Source organism: Dendrobates tinctorius, unplaced genomic scaffold, assembly GCF_039654945.1.
Source record: "Dendrobates tinctorius isolate UK_male_01 unplaced genomic scaffold, ASM3965494v1 ptg000173l, whole genome shotgun sequence".
NCBI classification, from domain to species: domain Eukaryota; kingdom Metazoa; phylum Chordata; class Amphibia; order Anura; family Dendrobatidae; genus Dendrobates; species Dendrobates tinctorius.
In genome coordinates, this window is record NW_027361840.1 from 5071324 (window position 1) to 5093382 (window position 22059).

At 50.5% G+C, this 22059-nt stretch overlaps 1 long non-coding RNA gene and 1 pseudogene across 4 annotated transcripts in view; one reads left to right on the forward strand and one right to left on the reverse strand.

Annotated features, from left to right (window-relative positions):
* Window positions 1–19120, reverse strand: part of LOC141053960 (uncharacterized) — a 90511-nt pseudogene extending 71391 nt beyond the window's left edge.
* The window catches only part of LOC141053977 (uncharacterized), a 139595-nt gene that overhangs the window by 109269 nt on the left and 8267 nt on the right, over window positions 1–22059 (forward strand). The window lies entirely within an intron of this gene.

Genomic DNA, 22059 nt, shown 5'->3' on the forward strand with positions numbered 1-22059 from the left:
CAGTTGTGTGCAGGGGGCGAGAAATTAGGAGAGAAGGAACCCTTGTGACATGGAGACCATCCTCGTCCAGAAGTCAACGGTCCCCCAGTACAACAGAGAAAGGTCACCTGCCCCCCAGTACTATAGAGAGAGGTTACCTTCCCCCCAGTACTATAGAGAGATGTCACCAGCCCCCCAGTACTATAGAGAGAGGTCAACTGCCCTCCGTACTATAGAGGTCACCTGCTCCCCAGTACTAGAGCAGTCACCAGCTCCCCAGTACTATAGAGAGAGGTTACCAGCCCCCCAGTACTATAGAGAGAGGTCAAATGCCCTCCGTACTATAGAGGTCACCTGCTCCCCAGTACTAGAGCAGTCACCAGCTCCCCAGTACTATAGAGAGAGGTTACCTGCCCCCCAGTACTATAGAGAGAGGTCAAATGCCCTCCGTACTATAGAGGTCACCTGCTCCCCAGTACTAGAGCAGTCACCAGCTCCCCAGTACTATAGAGAGAGGTTACCTGCCCCCCAGTACTATAGAGAGAGGTCACCTGCTCGCTCCCCAGTACTATAGAGAGAGGTCACCTGCCCCCCAGTACTATAGAGAGAGGTCAACTGCCCCCCAGTACTATAGAGAGGTCACCTGCCCCCCAGTACTATAGAGGGAGGTCACCTGCCCCCCAGTACTATAGAGGTCACCTGCTCCCCAGTACTAGGGCAGTCACCAGCTCCCCAGTACCATAGAGAGAGGTTACCTGCCCCCCAGTACTATAGAGAGGTCACCAGCCCCCCAGTACTATAGAGAGAGGTCAACTGCCCTCCGTACTATAGAGAGAGGTCGCCTGCCCCCCCGTACTATAGAGGTCACCTGCTCCCCAGTACTAGAGCAGTCACCAGCTCCCCAGTACTATAGAGAGAGGTTACCTGCCCCCCAGTACTATAGAGAGAGGTCACCTGCTCCCCAGTACTATAGAGAGAGGTCACATGCCCCCCAGTACTATAGAGAGAGGTCACCTGCTCCCCAGTACTATAGAGCGGTCACCAGCTCCCCAGTACTATAGAGAGCGGTCACCTGCCCTCCGTACTATAGAGAGAGGTCACCAGCCCCCCAGTACTATAGAGAGAGGTTACCTTCCCCCCAGTACTATAGAGAGAGGTCACCTGCTCCCCAGTACTATAGAGAGAGGTCACCATCCTCCAGTACTATAGAGAGGTCACCTGCCCCCCAGTACTATAGAGATAGGTCACTTGCTCCCCAGTACTATAGAGATAGGTCACTTGCTCCCCAGTACTAAAGAGAGGTCACCATCCTCCAGTACTATAGAGAGGTCACCATCCCCCAGTACTATAGAGACAGGTCACCTGCCCTCCGTACTATAGAGAGAGGTCGCCTGCCCCCCCGTACTATAGAGGTCACCTGCTCCCCAGTACTATAGAGAGAGGTTACCTGCCCCCCAGTACTATAGAGAGAGGTCACCTGCTCCCCAGTACTATAGAGAGAGGTCACCTGCCCCCCAGTACTATAGAGAGAGGTCACCTGCTCCCCAGTACTATAGAGCGGTCACCAGCTCCCCAGTACTATAGAGAGCGGTCACCTGCCCTCCGTACTATAGAGAGAGGTCACCAGCCCCCCAGTACTATAGAGAGAGGTTACCTTCCCCCCAGTACTATAGAGAGAGGTCACCTGCTCCCCAGTACTATAGAGAGAGGTCACCATCCTCCAGTACTATAGAGAGGTCACCTGCCCCCCAGTACTATAGAGATAGGTCACTTGCTCCCCAGTACTATAGAGATAGGTCACTTGCTCCCCAGTACTATAGAGAGGTCACCATCCTCCAGTACTATAGAGAGGTCACCATCCCCCAGTACTATAGAGACAGGTCACCTGCCCTCCGTACTATAGAGAGAGGTCACCTGCTCCCCAGTACTATAGAGAGAGGTCACCATCCCCCCAGGACTATAGAGAGGTCACCTGCCCCCCAGTACTATAGAGAGAGGTCACCTACCCCCCAGTACTATAGAGAGGTCACCTACCCCCCAGTTCTATAGAGAGGTCACCTGCCCCCCAGTACTATAGAGAGAGGTCACCTGCCCCCCAGTACTATAGAGAGAGGTCACCTGCCCCCCAGTACTATAGAGAGGTCACCTCTCCCCCAGTACTATAGAGAGGTCACCTGCCCCCCAGTACTATAGAGAGGTCACCTCCCCCCAGTACTATAGAGAGAGGTCACCTGCCCCCAGTACTATAGAGAGAGGTCACCTGCCCCCCAGTACTATAGAGAGGTCACCTGCCCCCCAGTACTATAGAGAGAGGTCACCAGCCCCCCAGTACTATAGAGAGAGGTCAGGAGAGGGAGGACTGGGAGCTTGCATGGCATCCAAATGAAAAACCACCCTGGGCTGAGTTCATTAATCCACAGATGGGTGCACGAATTCGCTGGTGAGCACAGCAGATATCCAAAAAGAGAAGAAAGTTTGTTCGGCACACCAGCATAAATGAAAAAACTTTATTAGGCTAATATGCCATATTTAAAATGCAGAAAATCACCTTAGCCTAATAAAGTTTTTTCATTTATGCTGGTGTGCCGAACGAACTTTCTTCTCTTTATAGAAAGAGGTCACCTGTGCTATAACTTGTGTTTATTTATGAAAAAAACAGAAATATGGCAAAAATTTTGAAAATTTTGCAATTTTCAAACTTTGAATTTGTATGCCCTTAAAACAGAGAAATATGTGACACAAAATAGTTACTAAATAACATTTCCCACATGTCTACTTTACATCAGCACAATTTGGGAAACAACATTTTTTTTGTTAGGAAGTTATAAGGGTTAAAATTTGACCAGCGATTTCTAATTTTTACAACAAAACTTACAAAACCATTTTTTTTAGGGACCACCTCACATTTGAAGTCACTTTGAGGGGTCTATATGGCAGAAAATACCCAAAAGTGACACCATTCTAAAAACTGCACCCCTGAAGCTACTCAAAACTACATTCAAGAAGATTATTAACCCTTCAGGTGCTTCACAGGAGCAGAAGCAACGTGGAAGGAAAAAATGAACATTTAACTTTTTAGTCACAAAAATAATATTTTAGCAACAATTTTTTTATTTTCCCAAGGGTAAAAGGAGAAATTGGACTCCAAAGGTTGTTGTCAAATTTGTCCTCAGTACGCTGATACCCAATATATGGGGGGGAAGCACTGTTTGGGCACATGGCAGGGCTCAGAAGGGAAGGAGCCCCGTTTGACTTTTTCAACCTAAAATTGGCTGGAATTGAGATCGGACGCCATGTCGCGTTTGACGAGCGTCTGATGTGCCTAAACAGTGGAAACCCCCCACAAGTGACCCCATTTTGGAAACTAGACCCCCTAAGGAACTTATCTAGATGTGTGGTGACCACTTTGAACCCCCAAGGGCTTCACAGAAGTTTATAACACCCGGGCGTGAAAATAAAAAATCATATTTTTTCCACAAACATGATCATTTAGTCCCCAATATTTTGTTTTCCCAAGGGTAACAGGAGAAATTGGACTCCAAAGGTTGTTGTCAAATTTGTCCTGAGTACGCTGATACCCAATATGTGGGGGGGAACCACTGTTTAGGCACATGGCAGGGCTCAGAAGGGAAGGAGCCCCGTTTGACTTTTTCAACCTAAAACTGGCTGGAATTGAGATCGAACGCCATGTCGCGTTTGACGAGCGTCTGATGTGCCTAAACAGTGGAAACCCCCCACAAGTGACCCCATTTTGGAAACTAGACCCCCTAAGGAACTTATCTAGATGTGTGGTGACCACTTTGAACCCCCAAGGGCTTCACAGAAGTTTATAACACCCGGGCGTGAAAATAAAAAATCATATTTTTTCCACAAACATGATCATTTAGTCCCCAATATTTTGTTTTCCCAAGGGTAACAGGAGAAATTGGACTCCAAAGGTTGTTGTCAAATTTGTCCTGAGTACGATGATACCCAATATGTGGGGGGGAACCACTGTTTGGGCACATGGCAGGGCTCAGAAGGGAAGGAGCCCCGTTTGACTTTTTCAACCTAAAATTGGCTGGAATTGAGATCGGACGCCATGTCGCGTTTGACGAGCGTCTGATGTGCCTAAACAGTGGAAACCCCCCACAAGTGACCCCATTTTGGAAACTAGACCCCCTAAGCAACTTATCTAGATGTGTGGTGACCACTTTGAACCCCCAAGGGCTTCACAGAAGTTTATAACACCCGGGCGTGAAAATAAAAAATCATATTTTTTCCACAAACATGATCATTTAGTCCCCAATATTTTGTTTTCCCAAGGGTAACAGGAGAAATTGGACCCCAAAGGTTGTTGTCAAATTTGTCCTGAGTACGCCGATACCCAATATGTGGGGGGGAACCACTGTTTAGGCACATGGCAGGGCTCAGAAGGGAAGGAGACCCGTTTGACTTTTTCAACCTAAAATTGGCTGGAATTGAGATCGGACGCCATGTCGCGTTTGATGAGCGTCTGATGTGCCTAAACAGTGGAAACCCCCCACAAGTGACCCCATTTTGGAAACTAGACCCCCTAAGGAACTTATTTAGATGTGTGGTGACCACTTTGAAACCCCAAGGGCTTCACAGAAGTTTATAACACCCGGGCGTGAAAATAAAAAATCATATTTTTTCTACAAACATGATCATTTAGTCCCCAATATTTTGTTTTCCCAAGGGTAACAGGAGAAATTGGACCCCAAAGGTTGTTGTCAAATTTGTGCTGAGTACGCCGATACCCAATATGTGGGGGGAACCACTGTTTAGGCACATGGCAGGGCTCAGAAGGAAAGGAGCCCCGTTTGACTTTTTCAACCTAAAATTGGCTGGAATTGAGATCGGACGCCATGTCACGTTTGACGAGCGTCTGATGTGCCTAAACAGTGGAAACCCCCACAAGTGACCCCATTTTGGAAACTAGACCCCTAAGGAACTTATCTAGATGTGTGGTGACCACTTTGAACCCCCAAGTGTTTCACTAAAGATTATAATGCCCAGGTGTGAAAATATAAAATCCTGTTTTGTTCCCACATAAATGATCATTTAGTCCCCAATATTTTGTTTTCCCAAGGGTTACAGGAGAAATTGGACCCCAAAGGTTGTTGTCAAATTTGTCCTGAGTACGCCGATACCCAATATGTGGGGGGGAACCACTGTTTAGGCACATGGCAGGGCTCAGAAGGGAAGGAGCCCCGTTTGACTTTTTCAACCTGAAATTGGCTGGAATTGAGATCGGACGCCATGTCATGTTTGACGAGCATCTGATGTGCCTAAACAGTGGAAACCCCCAACAAGTGACCCAATTTTGGAAACTAGACCCCCTAAGGAACTTATCTAGATGTGTGGTGAGCACTTTGAACCCCCAAGTGTTTCACTAAAGATTATAATGCCCTGGTGTGAAAATATAAAATCCTGTTTTGTTCCCACATAAATGATCATTTAGTCCCCAATTTTTAATTTTCCCAAGAGTAACAGGAGAAATTGGACCCCAAAAGTTGTTGTCCAATTTGTCCTGAGTACCCTGATACCCCACATGTGGGAGAAAACTACTGTTTGGGCACACGTCAGGGCTCGAAAGGGAAGTAATGACGTTTTGGAAAGCAGACTTTGATGGAATCGTCTGCGGGCGTCATGTTCCATTTGCAGAGCCCTTGATGTTCCTAAGCAGTAGAAACCCCCCATAAGTGACCCCATTTTGGAAACTAGACCCCCTAAGGAACTTATCTAGATGTGTGGTGAGCACTTTGAACCCCCAAGTGTTTCACTAAAGATTATAATGCCCAGGTGTGAAAATATAAAATCCTGTTTTGTTCCCACATAAATGATCATTTAGTCCCCAATTTTTAATTTTCCCAAGAGTAACAGGAGAAATTGGACCCCAAAAGTCGTTGTCCAATTTGTCCTGGGTACTCTGGTACCCCACATGTGGGAAAAAACTGTTTAGGCACATGTCGGGGCTCGAAAGGGAAGTAGTGTTGTTTTGGAATGCAGACTTTGATGGTCTGCTGGCGTCATGTTCCATTTGCAGAGTCCCTGATGTGCCTAAACAGGAAAAAAACCCACATATGACATCATTTTGGATACTAGACCCCCAAAGAACAAATCTAGATGTGCCCCCAACTAATCTAATGTAAATTAGTAGTGCATGGAGGTGTGGTACAATTTGAAGCAATCCTTCATGCACAGGCCAGGTTTTTCGGGGCAGGTGTCGCATTGATAAATGGTGTCCCTGCGTATTCCTTTTTTGTAACACACTCGACACCTTTTTTGCGGCTTACCTTTTCTTGGGGTTGGCGGGACCACCCCCGGAAAATGCTGACCTGGGACAATATGAGCACCTTCAGTTCCTGAAGTACTGGGGCCTGCTCCTTCCTGAGCGCCAAACATCAGGGCCTTAACCACTACCTCCTGGAACTGAAGGTACGTCGTATCGCTGGGGCATGCACATTGTGACAGCAGGAATGCGTTGAGCATTGCCATTTGGACGATGTGCACAGCCAGCTTTTTGTACCACACCTTGGCCTTCCTCAATGCATTGTACGGTTGGAGGAGTTGATCGGAGAGATCAACTCCCCCCATGTTTTTGTTGTACCCCACTACACGTCGGTTTGCGGACCTGTGTAGAGGTACCCCGTACAGTGCAGAGGGTACTGCCATCACCGTGTATGGTGGTCAAGAGATGGACATCTCTCTTGTCCTTGTACTTGACCACCAGCAGGTGATCGCTACATTGGGCTCTGCTCTCACCTTTTCGGAGCATCTGCCCAAGTAGTGTCTTCGGGAGGCCTCTCTGATTTTTGCGGACAGTACCGCAGGCTGCGGTACGTCGCTCAGAGAGGGATTTGTAGAGTGGGATGCTGGTGTAAAAGTTATCAGTGTAGAGGTGATAACCTTTATCCAGCAGTGGGTGCACCAAATCCCACACAATTTTCCCACTCACTCCCAGGACAGGAGGACACTCAGGGGGTTCAATCCGGGTGTCCTTCCCTTCGTAAACTCTAAACTTGTGGGTGTACCCTGAGGTACTCTCACACAACTTATAGAGTTTGATTCCGTACCTGGCCCTCTTACTGGGCAGGTATTGACGGAATCGCAGCCTTCCCTTGAAGTGAACCAAGGACTCATCCACGTAGATGTCCCTTTGGGGCACGTACACTTCAGCAAACTTTTTGTTGAAGTGTTTGATGACCGGCCGAACTTTGAACAGACGGTCAAAGTTGGGGTCATCTCGTGCGGGACACTCTGCATTATCAGTATAATGCAGAAACTTGTGGATGGCCTCAAAACGCGTCCGGGCCATGACCATTCGGAACACTGGAGTGTTGTATAAAATATCAACACTCCAATATTGCCGAATTTCCGGCTTCTTCAGTATCCCCATATGGAGGACCAGGCCCCAAAACTGCGTCATTTCAACTGCATCTACAGGAGACCAGTTTGAAAATGTTGAACGCGGGTTTTGCTCCAAAAATTGACGAGCGTACAAATTAGTTTGCCCCACCATGAGGTTAACAAAATCCTCAGAGAAAAAGACTTTGAAAAAGTCAATTTCTGTGAGGCCTGTGGTGTCAAACTTGATTCCTGATTCTGCCACAAAATCAGGAATCAGTGGCTCGTAATTTTCAGGGGGCGAGGTCCATACGGGGAGCACTGGGTCAGCTGCGGGCATGGTGGGCGCTGCCTCATCTTCTGTCCTGGAGCATCTGCGTGGCGGTTCCACAGGACCCGAGGAGGAAGATGAGGAGGGGGAAGAGGAAGAAGAAGAGGATGAAGAATCCGAAAAATAAAGAAAAGTCGGATCGGCATCCAAATCGCTATCAGTGTCGGAGGCAAGTATAGCATATGCCTCCTCCATTGTATAGCTCTGTTGGGATGAATTTGATGACATTTTTGTGTAAATATGGTGCTTGGGTGTACACTTTATTGAAAACTGTATGTGTACGTGAGGGGGGGGGAGTGATTGGTGTAAACTTTCTATAAATAAAAAGCTGTGGAAAAAAGTCTAAAACAGCAGGCCCTAGCTGATAAGTGTCACTTATCAAAACTGGGCTGCTGGATGTGCGCACTGGGTGGCGCAAGGGGGGGGGGGGTGGAAAAAAAAAAGGAAAACGGCAGGCACAAACTCTGATAAGTGAACTGTGTCACTTATCCAAGTTTCGCAGCTGCGGGATGTGTGTACGGAGGGGCTAAGGAAAAAAAGCGAGCTCGAGTGTTGATCGGTGAACTGCGTCACCAATCAACGATCGGCGGCTGCGCACGGAGGTGGCGCAAAAGTGGGGTGGAGGGGGGTAAAAATAGGGGGATTGGGGTGGATGAAGAGAGATTGGGCAGGGATCAACAGTTAGGGTTGTAGTTAGGTGGCACAAAGGGGGTGAAAAAAATGAAAAACGGCAGGCACAAGCTTGGATAAGTGACGTGTGTCACTTATCCAACTTTTGTGGCTGCGGGATGTGTGTACGGAAGTGGCGCAAAGGGGGCTAAGGAAAAAAAAGCGAGCTCAAGTGTTGATCGGTGAACTGCGTCACCAATCAACGCTTGGCGGCTGCGCACGGAGGTGGCGCACAAGTAGGGTGGAGGGGGGTAAAAATTGGGGGAAGGGGGATGGGGGGATTGGGGTGGATGAAGAGAGATTGGGCAGGGATCAACAGTTAGGGTTGTAGTTAGGTGGCACAAAGGGGGGTGAAAAAAATGAAAAACGGCAGGCACAATCTTGGATAAGTGACGTGTCACTTATCCAACTTTTGCGGCTGCGGGATGTGTGTACGGAAGTGGCGCAAAGGGGGCTAAGGAAAAAAAAGCGAGCTCGAGTGTTGATCGGTGAACTGCGTCACCAATCAATGCTCGGCGGCTGCGCACGGAGGTGGCGCAAAAGTGGGGTGGAGGGGGGTAAAAATTGGGGGAAGGGGGATGGGGGATTGGGGTGGATGAAGAGAGATTGGGCAGGGATCAACAGTTAGGGTTGTAGTTAGGTGGCACAAAGGGGGGTGAAAAAAATGAAAAACGGCAGGCACAAGCTTGGATAAGTGACATGTGTCACTTATCCAACTTTTGCGGCTGCGGGATGTGTGTACAGAAGTGGCGCAAAGGGGGCTAAGGAAAAAAAAGCGAGCTCGAGTGTTGATCGGTGAACTGCGTCACCAATCAACGCTCGGCGGCTGCGCACGGAGGTGGCGCAAAAGTGGGGTGGAGGGGGGTAAAAGGGGGGTGAAGGGGGGTAAGAGGGGGGGTGGAGGGGGGATGGGGGGATGAAGATAGATTGGGGGGGTGAAGATAGATTGGGCAGGGGATCAGGGATCAATTAACACTTACAATTGTAGTTTTCTTTCTTCTTCCTTCTTTCTTCTGCAGGGATTGTGATGCTACAAGCTGTGGCACCACAATACCCAGCACAGGAGCTCTTGCTGCGTCCGACCTCTCTGCAGGAATCCTCAGCTAGAGTGAGGACCCCTGCAGACAGGTCAGAGGCAGGTCAGGTGGCAGGTCACAGAGCGGTCACATCGCTGCTGTGACCTGTCATTGGTGGGATCGAATGATTACATCGATCCCACCAATCCGTGATCTGCCTGGTGACCATGGCAACTGCCTAGAATCGGAGCTCACAGCTCCGATTACTAGGCAGGTCATGCCCAGGTCACCAGCAGGGCACAGAGCGGTCACATGGTGACCGCAGCTGTGCCCTGTGGTTGGCGCGATCCTGGCCGGTACTGGCAGGGCACAGCGGCGATATAGCGCCGCTGTGCACTGCGATTGGCGCGATCGATCAGATCGGCAATCGCGCCAATCCGGGTGCTTTTTGCCGGTGCCTGGCGTTGCCAGGCACCGGCTCTAGGGTCGAGTACATCGGTACTCGATCCCAGCCTAGGACCTCATTGTTTCAGCCAAGCTGATTGGCTGAACCAATGAGAAACGCTGCGATTGGCTGTTCAGAATTGAACAGCCAATCACAGCGATCTGGATGCCGGGGGGGTGGGATCGTAGCCCGGGATGCCGACGCCATCTTTTCTAAGGTGAGATGGCGTCGGAATTTTAATGCGATCACCGCGACTTTAGTCGCGGTACCGCATTAAAGGGCCCGACGTACTATCCCGTCCACGGTCATACGGGCCCGGGTACCGTGGACGGGATAGTACGTCGGATGTCAGGAAGGGGTTAAGCCGCCACCATAACAGGGTAGACACTTTTGGCCAGGCCCTACTCTACTGTAACCTATTAAATATTTATTAAAATATGCAATACACTTTAGGTATATTTTTATTTATTTTTCAATTTTTAAAATGACCAATAATATCACATACAAGGAACAAATACTGCTACACCATGTCCAGACCACATATTACCACCACATAGTGACCTATAATACCACATACAAGGAACAAATACCGCCACACCATGACCAGACCACATATTACTACCATAGTGACCGAATAATATCACATACAAGGAACAAATACCACCGCACCATGCCCACACCACATATTACCACCAAAGTGACCAAATAATTGTACACCCAAGGGACAAATACCACCGCACCATGCCCAGACCACATATTACCACCACATGGTGACTGAATACTACAATACTGATCATTAATAAAAAAATGTAATACTATGACCATAAGTGGCATTATACACAGGAGATTTGTATTTAGTATGCAGTGTCTGTGTACAGGTAATATAGTGATCAATGACATTATACACAGGAGCTCTGTATATAATGCACAGGTAACACAGTGATCACTGGTGACATTATACACAGGACCCCTGTATATAGAGTATACAATGTATAGTGTCAATGTACAGGTAAAACACTAACTCACCAGTGACGTCTCTAGGTGAAGTCCTTCATCCTTGCTTTTCATTCATCCAGCACAGACCGCCATCACGTCTTCCAGCCAGGGCTCGTCTCTGCAGGAAATAACACGGTTATCTAGAGCTCCGCTTGCAGAACACATTACTTATTTTTTCCCAACTTCTACATTACATCACATGAAGAAAAAAAGGCAACATAGTGTCGCTCTACACAGTAACAGGACTGCCCCCCCATTTAAAACAGTAACCTCAAAAAATTAAATACATCACTGCAGTAATAATATCCCTTAATTAGCCCCTATGGTAATAATATCCCCCATCCTGACCCCCGTGTGTCTCATTCCTGGCTTCAGCCATATGTTCTCCCATCCCGCCCTCATGAGTATCCATTCTGCCCCCATATGATCTCCATCGTATCCATTCTGCCCCATGATCCTGTGCGATCTGTCTCCAATCATGCCCCGTATCTCCACTCTGCCCCCATGTTCAGCACTCTGCCCCCATGTTCAGCATTCTGCCCCCATGTTCAGCATTCTGCCCCCATGTTCAGCATTCTGCCCCCATGTTCAGCATTCTGCTCCCATATCCAGCATTCTGCCCCAGAGCCAGCATTCTGCCCCCAGTCCAGCATTCTGCCCCCAGTCCAGCATTCTGCCCCGTGTCCAGCATTCTGCCCCGTGTCCAGCATTCTTCCCCATAGCCAGCATTCTGCCCCATAGACAGCATTCTGCCCCAGTCCAGCATTCTGCCCCAGTGCCCAGCATTCTGCCCCCAAGTCCAGCACTCGGCCCCCGGGCCCCCTGGATCGCCGCTCAAAAAAAAAAAAGTTCTCCTTACCTGGCCGGCAGTGGCCGCGATCCAGCGGCAGGCAAGGCTCCCTCCACACTGCAGCGCGCTCTAGCCGGCGACTGACACTGACGTCAGACACCGGCGAGGTGCGCGCTGCGGTGACATCAGCTGCCAGCCTCCGATTGGCTGGCAGATGTTAACTATTGACGTGCGGGCCGCCGGGCCAGCATGTCAATAACGTTTAGCTGCCGCCTGCAGCGCCGCTAGACAGGGCCCGGTTTACCTGCCGGTAGGGGCCCGGTGAGCAGAGAGGAGACCGGGCCCGATGCGGGCCCCATACGCCCGCCGGGCCCCATACGCCAGTCAGGGCAGTAATGCCCTGATGGCGGCCCTGCTCCCCATACTATAGAGAGATGACACCAGCCCCTGCGTACTATAGAGAGGACAACAGCCCACTAGTATTATATTATTATAGAGGGAGGTCACCATCCACCCAGTACTATAGAGAGGACAACAGCCCACCAGTATTATAGAGAGAGGTCAGTATCCCCCCAGTACTACAGAGAGAGGTCACCCCCTCAGTACTATAGAGACGTCACCAGCCACATTACTATAGGGAAGTCACCAGTCCTCCAGTACAATAGAGAGAGGCAGGGCCGTCTCCAGGTTTTCATGGGCCCCGGGCAAAAGAGTCTCAGTGGGCCCCATTAACACATACCACAATTCATGAGGCACAGATATGGCAGAGAAATCTAGGTATAGCACAATGCCAAAGATTTCACTTACTTATACTGTATTACATGAGTGATATCTATTGTAAATTATACAATCGCTCAGAAACCGGACAGTATAGTCCTCCATACAGAATGAGCCCCATATAGTGCTCCATACAGAATAATGTGTCACACATAGCTCTCCATACAGAATAATGATTCACATATTAACATAGTAACATAGTTAGCAAGGCCGAAAAAAGACTTTTTTCAGCCTACATTCCGTCAGAATAAATCCCCAGATCTACGCCCTTCTAAAGAACCTAATCACTGTAAAATACAATATTGTTACGCTCCAGGAAGACATCCAGGCCTCTCCTGAACCCCTCGACTGAGTTCGCCATCACCAACTCCTCAGGCAGGGAATTCCAGATTCTCACTGCCCTAACAGTAAAGAATCCTCTTCTATGTTGGTGGAGAAACCTTTTCTTCTCCAGACGCAGAGAATGCCCCCTTGTGACCATCACCTTCCTTGGTATAAACAGATCCCCGGAGAGATATTTGTATTGTCCTCTTATATACTTATACATGGTTATTAGATCGCCCCTCAGTCGTCTTTTTTCTAGAGTAAATAATCCTAATTTTGCTAATCTCTCTTGGTATTGTAGTCCCCCATCCCCTTTATTAATTTTGTTGCCCTCCTTTGTGTGGCGCCCCTGAGGCTCAGTCGCCACAGAGGTACTGCACCTCCTCCTGAGGTGTGGTATCCCACCATCCAGGTAAGGTGGAGACTCCTGACCACGCTCCAACACCTGCACCCCCACACCAGAAAGTAGTGTAGCAAAGCACCTTCGGCGGCTCCCTGCTTGGAGTATAGCAAAGCACCCATTGGTGGCTCCCTGCTTGGAACACGAAACGTGCTGGGAGGTGGGTGGAGTTAGATGACATTTCAAGGAGCGGGAAGAGTTTAAGGCAGTCAGCAGTTGGAAGGAGAGAGAAGAAGATCCCTAGAAAGAAGGATAGATGGATGGAAGTGCTGCAGCAGATCCCAGTGACCTGGGTCTGCTGGCACGGGAAAGGGAGAACGAGAGCAACATAGACTGAAAGCCTGACTCTCCATAGAAAGCAAGGATTAGTACGGAACGTGAGGAGTAAAAGAACAGTGGACGTGGGTGAAAAGAGAACCCTTCCTAGAAGTTCTAAGTGCAAGGCCGGGGTCCGGTCCCCGAGCTTGTACGGATACTAACGGTCCTGCAGCAGACACCGGAGGAATAGGAAGCTGTAAATGCTTTATTCCCACACAAGACTTGGGGGCACAACAGCAACATATTAGTGAGCCGGGACTCAGCAGCAAGGAGTCCCCGAATCAGGCTACAGCTGTCTACCGTACAAGTAGAGATCATAGGAACATCAGACAAGAGGAACTCCAGTGTAACTCAGTACTAGGAGTACTTCATCTAAAGGCGCTGTAAGAGGAGACGTTCAGAAAGGCACAAGTTGGCGAAGTGTTGGAAAGGAGTATTCCATCTGGCCTGGGGGGGTTGACTGAGTCCCAGACCCGGAGGACACGGCACAGAAGCAGGCACCTGTGTGTACAACAGACTGTGAGTAAAGCTTTGGAACTACATGCCCTGGTGTCCTCCACTTATTCCTGCGTCAACCATCCCCTGCGCCTGACACTACACCATCTAAGTGTCACCATATCTACTCTGCCCTGGGACAACAGCCCTGCCTGTGGAGGGCTATACCATCACTGCTGCACCACACCATCTGTCCCAGAGGATCTGTCTGCGTCGGCCTAACATCTAGATTGCCGAACACCACAGGTGGCGTCACGAGTTATTCATTCACACTGAACATTTACAATAGGCGCCCAGGGCCACGGGCCGGGTCACAGCTACCGTGACAACTCCCATTGAGATCCACGGGCCCGGTACCGAGTACCGCACAGCCCTGGGTGTGAGGGCGACCCATTTGTACCTGCTCTAGTTCCATTATATCCTTCCTGAGCACCGGTGCCCAAAACTGCACACAGTACTCCCTGTGCGGTGTAACCACGGATTTGTACAGAGGCAGTATAATGGTCTCATCATGTGTATCCAGACTTCTTTTAATGCCCCCCATGATCCTGTTTGCCTTGGCAGCCGCTGCCTGGCACTGGCTGCTCCAGGTAAGTTTATCAGTAACTAGGATCCCCAAGTCCTTCTCCATGTCAGATTTACCCAGTGGTTTCGCGTTCAGTGTGTAATGGTGATATTGATTCCTTCCTCCCATGTGTATAACCTTACATTTATCATTGATAAACTGCATCTGCCACCTTTCCAGCCACCTTTCCGCCCAAGTTTCCAACTTATCCAGATCCATCTGTAGCAGAATACTATCTTCTCTTGTATTGACTGCTTTACATCGTTTTGTTTTGTGAGTTCGTTTTCCCCTTCACCATTGAGGTCTGATGAACTCCCTCTTCTAGTGAAGGAAGGTAGTGGTGCTGATTACAAAGCACCTGAGCAGAATGATGATGACTGGGTGACTGGGATTGCTGACTGCATATAAGGCTGCCGACGCCCTTCTGCCTTGCGGGTGATTCCTCTGAGGGATTCTTGGAGACCAGTCTGATTCCTGCTCCTCAAAAGCTAAGTTTTCTGCTCTACTTTTTGCCTTGTTTGTCTGGAATTCTGCCTCTCCCTGCTGGTGAGCTGAATTCCTTTTTGCTCTGTCTTCAGATAATACCAGAGTACTGATATAGTCTTTTTGAAGCCTAGCGTCTTCAGGGCTTTTTTCCCTATCAGTCTGTTGGCACCTGTTTTTGAGAGGGTTTTGGCGGATTGCAGACAGCAGCTTTCCTATTCTGTCCTGTTTAAGTTAGGCTGAGCAAAAGATGGGGCCCAAGCTATCTTTCTGTCAGTGTGAGTGTTTTTCCATCTCGCTTCACCGTCATTATATGTTGGGGGCTGCCTATTGCTTTGGGGTCTGCTCTGGGGCAGTTTAGATTTCCCTTTTCTGTCTTTAGGCTATGTAGTTCTCCGGCTGTGATCGAGGGGTCTAGGGCACCGTAGGAACCCCCCACAGCTACTGCTAGTTGTTGTTGTTAGCTTCAGGCGTCTGCAATCCGATAGCTGCCAACTTCTCTGGGTTTCTGGACTTCGCTATTATTTCTGTTTTTTGCCTCCTACGGTGACTCATTCATAACAGTTTTGTATCATCTGCAAATATCGATATTTTACTGTGCAAACCTTCTACCAGATCGTTAATAAATATGTTGACGAGAAGAGGTCCCAACACCGACCCCTGCGGTCCCCACTGGTCACAGCGGCCCAGTTAGAGAATATACCATTTATAACCCCCCTCTGCTTTCTATCACTCAGCCAGTTACTTACCCATTTACACACATTTTCCCCCAGACCCAGCATTCTCATTTTGTGTACCAGCCTCTTGTGTGGCACGGGATCAAACGCTTTAGAAAAATCAAGATATGGGGAGTGGCTTAGGCAGCTGATGGAGTAGGTCACGCTGTCTGAGGGCTCTGAGGACTTCTCAATTAAATTGACGATAAAACCCGCTATTTAGCATATTTTTGGTGCCAAAACATTGGAGACTGTTCATAAGTGCATTACGGTCAACTTTTCTGTCAGTTTTCTGTCATAAAATCTTTTTTGGACCAATTTGGTCATTTTTCTTTTGAGGCCTGTCACAATCTGACTGGGCTGAAGCTTGAGGCATTCACGCCTCGCCTATGCGGTGTTTCCCCGCAACACCTTTGGACCCACACAATCGGTCCTATTGCCTCCTACAAACTCAGTATCTCCACCAATTGTCCTCATTTTATTTTATTTCAGGTTAAGACTCCATTTTGGTTAATTACCAGAAGTGACCCCGGACAGTACCTGGTCACCGTCTGACGCCGATTAGGGATGAGCGAGTATACTAAAAGTGAACATATAATCCCTGTAAAAGCAACTTTTAATTCATAAAGTCCTAAAACCACCCGTTCCCAGTGAAATATTGGCAAATGCCACAATATAGACCTAAGCTGAGATGCTGCAAGGCCCTACAATAAACTCAACTGATACCTTCCTATCCGTGGAGGTTGGCACCCTAAGGATCCCGATTTTTTGGCGCCTCCACTCAGCGAGGACTGTCCCTTGCTGCCCTGTCAGTCCCTGGTAACACAGGTATGAAACCAATGACTGATAGTATAGAGATGAATAATAAGAGTGCCCTAGAGCTCATGCAAAAATCCCAGACAAATAAGCAAAAAAATACCACATCATGACATCAGGATCCACCATATTAGAAAACTGTGCCTTAGCAATGAGGCATAGATACAAGATAAGAAGTGGCCACTTATCATTGGTGGAGTCACCTCAACGCGTTTCCCCGCACCAGCGGTTCATCAGGAGGCAGAGCAGATGTAAAGAGTGTCCATCATGTCAGATACCAGGATGAGATGGCCCCGAGGGTCAGAGAGGCCAGCTTTATATCCCCAGATCACTGCTCAAATGAGTCACGCCCACACAATCGAGCGTTCACATCACAAGAAACTGTACATGTGGTTAATTCCACAGGTGTCGCAATTTATCACTCACATCTGCACACCAGACTTCCATGCCGTCGGGTCCCCGCGTGCGCTCCAGTGAGGAACGCAAACAAACATGGCCGCGACAGCGTCCGGTTTCAAATGAAAATCACCGGTCAATTGCGCATGTCCGGGAGCCAACCATGGAGTGTGAGGCCGGAAACCAAGATGGCCGCGATATACAGCCAATCAGGACTGCGCATGCTCCTATCTTAGCCACTGCGCGCGATACTCGCGCTAATCAAGTCCTGGAGCGCGTCATATATATACAGCGCAGTATGGTAAACAGAGACCAGTAACCAAAATGGCCACGATATAGCAGCTATAACGGCGCATGCTCATAATATCAAACGCCGTATTCACACACATTTCCTCTATATAGCGCAATATAGCACCTCCAAAGAAAACCATTCAATGTAACACATACATAGGACCTGTCATACAGATCCACATAATGAATTTCAAGAATGGAATATACGTGGAACATAGATAAAGTATAAATTAATAATAAAGAAAAACAAGATATATTAATCAAAACAACAATATGGTACACGTAACAAAACGTGTTAAGACACGCCATTATGCTCCCCCATATATACTGGAACCGGAACATTTAACAAACCAGATGATATTGTATATTGTATATTAAATGAAACAGGTATAAGACCTACACTCATTCATCCCATCTAGGGGTGAGCGCGTATACTCATTAGGATTCGGTACACGCCTCGCAATACTTGGCACAGCCCACACAGCCCAGCACAATCCCCGCACAGCCCGGCACAGTCCCCGTACAGCCCGGCACAGCCCAGCACAGTCCCACACAACCCAGCACAATCCCTGCACAGTCCCCGCACAGCCCAGCACAGTCCCACACAGCCCAGCATAGTCCCCGCACAGCCCGCACAGTCCTCGCACAGCCCAGCACAATCCCCGCACAGCCCAGCACAATCCACGCACAGCCCAGCACAGTCCCACACAGGCCAGCACAGTCCCCGCACAGCCCGGCACAATCCACGCACAGGCCAGCACAGTCCCCGCACAGGCCAGCACAATCCCCGCACAGCCCGGCACAATCCCCGCACAGCCCGGCACAATCCCTGCACAGCCCGGCACAATCCCCGCACAGCCCGGCACAGGCCAGCACAGTCCCCACACAGGCCAGCACAGTCCCCGCACAGGCCAGCACAGTCCCCGCACAGCCCGGCACAATCCCCGCACAGCCCGGCACAATCCCTGCACAGCCCGGCACAATCCCCGCACAGCCCGGCACAGGCCAGCACAGTCCCCACACAGGCCAGCACAGTCCCCACACAGGCCAGCACAGTCCCCACACAGGCCAGCACAGTCCCCACACAGGCCAGCACAGTCCCCGCACAGCCCAGCACAGTACCCGCACAGTACCGCACAGTACCCGCACAGTACCGCACAGTCCCACACAACCCAGCACAGTCCCACACAGCCCAGCACAGTCCCACACAGCCCAGCACAGTCCCACACAGCCCAGCACAGTCCCACACAGCCCAGCACAGCCCCGCACAGCCCAGCACAGTCCCCGCACAGCGCAGCACAATCCACGCACAGCCCGGCACAGTCCCCGCACAGCCCGCACAGTCCTCGCACAGACGCGGCACAATCCCCGCACAGCCCGGCACAATCCCCGCACAGCCCGGCACAATCACCGCACAGCCCGGCACAGTCCCCGCACAGCCCGGCACAGTCCCCGCACAGTCCCCACACAGGCCAGCACAGTCCCCACACAGGCCAGCACAGTCCCCACACAGGCCAGCACAGTCCCACACAGCCCGGCACAGTCCCCGCACAGTCCCACACAGTCCCCGCACAGTCCCACACAGCCCAGCATAGTCCCACACAGCCCAGCATAGTCCCACACAGCCCAGCACAGTCTTCGCACATGAAGGTACGTATACCGACTGGGGGGTGGTCCCAGGCCCGGATTGGTAATATACCAGGCCGCTTGCCAGCTGATGCAGCCACTGGCACTCCATTCTCGCCCTAGCATGAGACCTCCCCCGCCCCCCGCAGCCACTCACAGCGTCGCTTGCCTGATCTCTTCTCTGTACACAGGACCTTTGATGAGGTCACAAGAAGGGAGGAGTCAGGGATCATATGATCAGGAGCCATTGTCCAGACCCCTGATCATGTGACCCCGCTGACTCCGCCCCTCCTGTGACCTCATCACAGGTCCTGTGCGCACAGCCCTGCCTCTTGGTATCTGCAGGACTCGACTGTGCTGGTTGTCATGGTCCTGGGTGAGGTAAGTATGTGTGGGGTCAGGAGGGGTTTACAGGATAGATGTAGCAGAGCCGTGTGTGTACGAGGTGTACGGAGCGGAGCCGTGTGTGTACGAGGTGTACGGAGCGGAGCCGTGTGTGTACGAGGTGTACGGAGCGGAGCCGTGTGTGTACGAGGTGTACGGAGCGGAGCCGTGTGTGTACGAGGTGTACGGAGAGGAGCCACGTGTGTACGAGGTGTACGGAGCGGAGCCGCGCGTGTATGAGGTGTACGGAGCGGAGCCGCGCGTGTATGAGGTGTACGGATCGGAGCCGTGTGTGTACGAGGTGTACGGAGCGGAGCCGTGTGTGTACGAGGTGTACGGAGAGGAGCCGTGTGTGTACGGAGCGGAGCCGCGCGTGTATGAGGTGTACGGATCGGAGCCGTGTGTGTACGAGGTGTACGGAGCGGAGCCACGTGTGTACGAGGTGTACGGAGCGGAGCCGTGTGTGTACGAGGTGTACGGAGTGAAGCCGTGTGTACGAGGTGTACGGATCGGAGCCGTGTGTGTACGAGGTGTGCGGAGCGGAGCCGTGTGTGTACGAGGTGTACGGAGCGGAGCCGTGTGTGTACGAGGTGTACGGAGAGGAGCCACGTGTGTACGAGGTGTACGGAGCGGAGCCGCGTGTGTACGAGGTGTACGGAGCAGAGCAGCGTGTGTACGAGGTGTACGGAGCGGAGTCGTGTGTGTACGAGGTGTACGGAGCGGAGCAGCGTGTGTACGAGGTGTACGGAGCGGAGCAGCGTGTGTACGAGGTGTACGGAGAGGAGCCACGTGTGTACGAGGTGTACGGAGAGGAGCCACGTGTGTACGAGGTGTACGGAGCGGAGCCACGTGTGTACGAGGTGTACGGAGCGGAGCAGCGTGTGTACGAGGTGTACGGAGAGGAGCCACGTGTGTACGAGGTGTACGGAGCGGAGCCACGTGTGTACGAGGTGTACGGAGCGGAGCCGTGTGTGTACGAGGTGTACGGAGCGGAGCCACGTGTGTACGAGGTGTACGGAGCGGAGCCGTGTGTGTACGAGGTGTACGGAGCGGAGCCACGTGTGTACGAGGTGTACGGAGAGGAGCCACGTGTGTACGAGGTGTACGGAGCGGAGCCGTGTGTGTACGAGGTGTACGGAGCGGAGCCGTGTGTGTGTACGAGGTGTACGGAGCGGGCGGGCCGTGTGTGTACGAGGTGTACGGAGCGGAGCCGTGTGTGTACGATGTGTACGGAGCGGAGCCGTGTGTGTACGAGGTGTACGGAGAGGAGCCACGTGTGTACGAGGTGTACGGAGCACTGTTATGGGGGATCTGTGGTGATGCACTGTTATGGGGGATCTGTGGATGACACACTGTTATGGGAGATCTGGGGATGACGCACTATTATGGGGGATCTGTGGATCACGCACTGTTATGGGGATCTGTGACTCACAGTACAGTGTGTGGTGTGTGTAGTACCATATATGACTACCACCCCCCTCATCAATAGGAATACACGCATGGACTGTATACATGGGTGTATTCTGAAAGATGAGGGAGGTGGTAGTCACAGTTGCAGTAAACACTTTGGGCACTATCCCTAATATGGCTACAACCCCCATCATCCATCAGAATACCCCCATTGATAGAGTATACGGTATTCTGAAGGATGATGGGGGTTGTACTTCCCTTCAATGTGTGCACTGCCTCACCTCTCCCAAGGATCTCGGAATAATGTGTGCACTGTGGTAAAGGAAATTGCTACTATACATTTTGCAGGGATAGATACCTGATTGGTGGAGGCAGCTCCGCAACAGTTCCCTCCACCAATCAATATCTATCCCTGCAAACGAGGAGGAGGAGAAACATGCTTCTCTCCCTCCTCTGCTTTAGGTCTCCGTGTGCAGCGGAGCCTCCTGTTCCTGCTGTCACAACTGCGGTGACTGAGCTCCATCTGTGCATGTGCCGGTTCGGCGGCCATTTTCTTGTAGTCCTGCAGACACAGGCTGTGATACCGGTATCTCATTGGAAACCGGAAACTCACAGCCTGTTCCCAGAAGTGTCATGGCGCCGCCCTGCACTATGCCGCCCGCGCACCGCCGGTTAACCGCAGCGATACCCCCAGCTCCAGGCCTGCTGCATTGCCCCACCGGAGACCCTGCCTTGTACCAGGCTGCTCAGCAGCCGCCGCCATCGCTACCGCTGCCGCCACTGCCACCGCAACAGTCACTGCCACCGCAAAAGTAATTTTTTTCCCCCGATTTTTTTCACTATACGATTGTAAGACGCACCCCCATTTTCCCCACAATTTTGGGGAAACAAAAGTGCGTCTTACAATCCGAAAAATACGGTAAATACTGACCTCAAAACTTATTCTAAAGTTTTAGCTAATCGTCTTAATCTTATTCTGCCTAAATTAATTTCCACAGACCAGATTGGCTTTATCAAACACCGGCAGTCCATTGAAGGGACCAGACGGCTGATAAATATTATAAAGTTAGACAATTCCCAAAAACTTCCTTCTGCTCTAATTCCATTAGATGCAGAAAAAGCGTTTGATCGCTTGAATTGGACCTTTCTCTGATGCTCCCTACTAAAATTTGGATTTAATTTAGACTTTATCATCAAAATGATGGTCTTATATTCTGACCCTCAAGCAAAGATTTACATTAACAATCACTTTTCCTCCCCATTTCCAATGGCACCCGGCAGGGTTGTCCCCTCTCCCCATTGCTTTTTGCCCTTGCAATAGAACCGCTAGCCCAATTAATCAGAGATCGTTCCTCCATAGAGGGTGTTCGAACAGATGGTCAGGCGTTTAAGATCAGTCTATATGCTGATGATGTCCTCCCGCCTCACTAATCCCTGCTCCTCTATTCCACACTTACAATCCCTTCTTCAAAAATTTTCCCC